Source organism: Leptonychotes weddellii, chromosome 2 (assembly GCF_054177405.1).
Source record: "Leptonychotes weddellii isolate Sample4059 chromosome 2, ASM5417740v2, whole genome shotgun sequence".
Classification (NCBI taxonomy): Eukaryota; Metazoa; Chordata; class Mammalia; order Carnivora; family Phocidae; genus Leptonychotes; species Leptonychotes weddellii.
In genome coordinates this window covers 75,748,042-75,752,476 of record NC_138370.1, presented here as the reverse complement: position 1 = coordinate 75,752,476, position 4,435 = coordinate 75,748,042, and the positions used below count along the sequence as shown (strand labels likewise).

The following is a 4,435-nucleotide window of genomic DNA, read 5'->3' as shown; positions in this document are numbered from 1 at the left end:
TCTCATTTATTAATCACAATAGCTTTCTCACTTAGGAATTCTTATGACCTCTGTTTTAAATACAAGGAAGTAGAGGTTAAAGAGGCTAAGTAACTTGCTCAAGATTTATTTTTCACTTAGTTAATAAATATTTATTATACAGACACCATTCTAGATGTTTGGTACATATCAATGGAAAAATAAACAGACAAAACCTTTGCCATCATGGGACTTACATTCTATTGGATAGTTATAGTCATTTAAAAATAAGTCAAATAAATAAGCTATGTAGTTTTTTATAAGATGATAAATACTATGAAAAATATATAGCATAAAGCTGATTGGTAGGACAATTGCAATTTTAAATATAGTGGTCATGATAGGCCTCATTGAAAAGATGTCATTTAAGCAACTGTCAAAGGATGTGAAGAAGATAGCCAAGTGGATATCTGCATTAAGGTCACTGAAGGCAGAGGGAATAACTGGAGAAAAAGCTTTAAGACAAGATCATGAGGTCAAAGGTGTGGAGAAAACAGGAAAACTGTAAAGAATAATGTAGGGTCCCACTGCCCATTATAAAGATTTTGACTTTCACAAAAAATGTAACAGGAAATATGAGGCACTAAACAGTGACTTTACATGAGTGTATGAGTTCACTCAGCAAGAAAGTCACATTTCATCTGGGCCTGGAAGTGTTAGTAAGAGCCCATTTACACAACCTCTGGAAAAAGGAATGTGGGCAGAGGGGAGAGGAAATGATATGTTCAAGTTATCAAGGCATGCTGATATGGCATGTGAGGGACAGGGTTTCCGTACAAGAAAAATCAGAAGACCAAGATGGAATAGATATTGAACATTTGATGTCATACAAAGATTTACAAGTTTGTTTTGTAGGCTACTGGGCACCAGACACAGGGTTTTTGTTTTGATTTGTTTTGTTTTTTTCAGGTATTTTATTTTATTTTTTTAATTATTATGTTCAATTAGTCAGCATATCGTACATTATTAGTTTTTGATGTAGTGTTCAACGATTCATTAGTTGCATTAACACCCAGTGCTCATCACCACACGTGCCCTCCTTAATACCCATCACCCGGTTACCCCAACCTCCCACCCCCACCCCTTCTGTAACCCTCAGTTTGGTTCCTGGAGTCCAGAGTCTCTCATGGTTTGTCTCCTTCTATGATTTCCTCCCATTCAGTTTCCCTTCCCTTCCCCTGTGGTCCTCCACGCTATTCATTATGTTCCATATATGAGTGAAATTGCATGATAATTATCTTTCTCTGCTTGACTTATTTCACTTAATATCCCTCCAGTTCCAACCATGTCGATGCAAATGTGGGTATTCATCCTTTCTGATGGCTGAGTAATATTCCATTGTTTTTATCAAGGTTCATTTCAGGTGTCCCTTTTAAACTTGTTCTATCCATCAAAACTAACAACTTTTGATTCTGTTCTATCATTGAACTTGGTTCTTAAACTAAGGATCAAATGTTTTTCAGGAAGATCCTTCGGATGGTACTGTGGAAGATACACTAAACAATTGAATTTTTTAAAAAAGTGGAAGAAAAACTGTCACGTAGGAGTCATGGTGCCACCGGGGCCATTACAGCTGCTAAAGAGTGGCAGAGAAAGCTCCAGGAGTACCTCGCAGCCAAGGAAAAACTGAAGTGCCAAAACACCAAGCCTTATCTAAAAGCTAAGAGTAATGGTCTGAATCATCTACCTTCTAAATCTATTATTATACCCAAAAAAGATATTACTAATCATGTTGCTTTGCCTATCAGAACTCTAAGACCCAACAGCATTGGATCCGCCAGTATCACAGGATCCAGAAGCCAAAGTTGGAACCACCAAAACTTCTGGGCAAAAGGCTGACTTCAGGATGTATTTCTTCTAACTTAAACTGTAAACCTTCCAGCAATAATCAAGAACAGCATGAAGCTGGGTCATTCATTACTGGAGAACTGTCCAGAAAAACTGTGGGGTCACTTAATATACAGGAATTGAAAACTGCAAAGCAGCAGGTAGCAGATCAAGGAAATGTTAAATGTGCAAACTCTGTGGACAATAACCATGTTGAAAATGAATTCTTGGATGGCTTTCTAAAAGAGATAAACAAAAAGAGACTTGCCCCCAAAGTTCTCAGACTCTGAAAGGAAGCCAAATCCCTGAATTATGGACAATAGATAAGCCAAAGACTAACCCTTATAATCAAACCAAGAGCAGATTTTCTCCTAAACAAGCCTTGTGCAAAAGTTCAGGGAATAGTGCTGTTCTGAAAGAGTTAAGCAATTTGCTAAATAAACACAAATTAGGATTCCACCGGGCGCCTGGGTGGCTCAGTCAGTTAAGCGACTGCCTTCGGCTCAGGTCATGATCCTGGAGTCCCTGGATCAAGTCCCGCATTGGGCTCCCTGTTCGGCGGGGAGTCTGCTTCTCCCTCTGACCCTCCCCCCTCTCATGTGCTCTCTCTCATTCTCTCTGAAATAAATAAATAAAATCTTTAGGAAAAAAAAAAATTAGGATTCCACCAGTAAAGTCACAACAACTCTCGAGAGGACCAAATCTTGTAAGACCAGGAGAAAAACTCCCAAAGACAGCTCCCTCTCATTATGTTCAGACCCTTAGTAGGACTCAAGCATCAAAGAAACCAGTAGTCAAGGACATAAAGGATATACAGGTTAATAAGGATAAGTATGAAAGACTAAGTGAAATTAAGTTAGTCACACACTGTCACTGAACAAAAAAGTAAAGCAAACCAAACCCTCGACATGTCCCAGTGTGCTTCAGGGAAGCTATAGCAACAGACACCCAAACATTAAGCAAGATCAGAAATCCCCTAAACCTGTTTTAGATCTCGGATATCATGTGCCCTGCAAAAAATCAAAAGCCTTAAGCCAAAGTCATAATTTGACAGTTGGTAATTTTAATTCAGTCATTCCAAGCACCCCTAAATTAACAGCAAATGGCACCAATGGGCATAAATGCACCAACAGCTATTAACAAAAAGCACAGAATTTGGACTACAAGTTGAAAAAGTCTCTTCCCTGGAACCATTTTCTCAATAAGACAGCTCCCAAAATTCAATCTGGTGACCAAACTGTAAATGCAAGAAGAGTCCCAAATGGTACCCAAACTAATCCAAATATTAAGAAGAAGATCACAGCAGAGGATTGAGGGAGACAACTAGAAGAATGGTAGAAACCTAAGGGGAAAGTTCCTATGGAACTTAAAAAGAAAAATAACAGGGGAAATTAATATTTCATTCTGAAAGAATATGGAAAAAGAAGATGAATAAAAGAAAGCACAATTTGAAAAAAAAAAAAAAAGAAAGCACAATTTGAACTGCCCTATAAAATTAACAACACTCTAACAGAATGTCTGCAGATCATTGAAGGTGGTGTACTTTCTAATGAAATATTTACCATTTTGTCTGGTGTTCCTGAGGCTGAAAAATTTGCTAAATTCTGGATCTGCAAAGCAAAGTTGTTGGCAAGTTAAGGCACCTTTGATGTTATTGGGATGTAGGAAGAGAATGTTAGAAATGGGGCAACACCGAAACAAGAGTTGGAAGAAGTTGTTAATATTTGCAATACCCAGACAGATTCACAGAAGGAGGGACCTCTGCCTCTGTAGTTGCTGAAATGAATATAACATCCATAGAAGCCAATAAGATGGAATTTGAAAAGTTTTATCTTTTAAAGAGAGAGAACAGCTTATAGCCACACCCTCAAATAACCAAGGCAGAACAGGATAATCATCCTGGTATCAAATCACAGATCGCCCCAATTCCTAGAATAAGTGGAATGCCAGAAGTGCAAGACATGAAGCTCATCCCTCCTGTATGGCATTCACAAGGATTGAGAGAGCTGTGTCCTGCTATCTGGAAATGCTGCAGGGACACGGTTTAGGAGTGGCTTCCCTTAATGAGCTATTAGAAGTGGAAGAGCAGAGTGTTTTATATTCCATAAAAATGAAGCTTTGCCTGTAACATTAGAGTTTAAAATCTTTGAGTCATAATTTCTTAAAGCCTTTTTAAAAAAAAAGTGTTTCAGAGCCTCCCTGAAACAAGAAATACCCTTGTCTAGGTGACCTGGAAAAAACTATATAATGGACAGGCAGATTATGGGCTCTCAGGATTTAGTAATTCACTGGGCTTACTCTCAAATTTAATATCCTCACAGGACTGTCTTCGGTTTATTTGTTTAGGACTATAGTTGGCCACAGTGTTTTATAGCGTACATAAATTTTAAACTATTGAATATTAATTTATCCCACAAGTATGGTAAAAATTTTCACTTTATTGATCTGCTTTACTCTCAATACAGTTCTTTTTTGTATCAGAAGGTTAGTGCCAGAGTATGATAGACTTTCCTTCCTGCATCTGCCTTAGCGGAGAGGGCGAGTCTTCCCAGCTGAGCCTTGAAGCTAGCCTTCCTGACTGGATGCCACG

The 4,435-nt window shown here is 38.3% G+C and overlaps 1 pseudogene; it reads left to right on the top strand.

Annotated features, from left to right (window-relative positions):
• The first annotated feature begins 355 nt into the window (after positions 1-355).
• On the top strand, positions 356-4,002 carry LOC102730073 (cytoskeleton-associated protein 2-like pseudogene; annotated as a pseudogene).
• Positions 4,003-4,435: the final 433 nt, after the last annotated feature.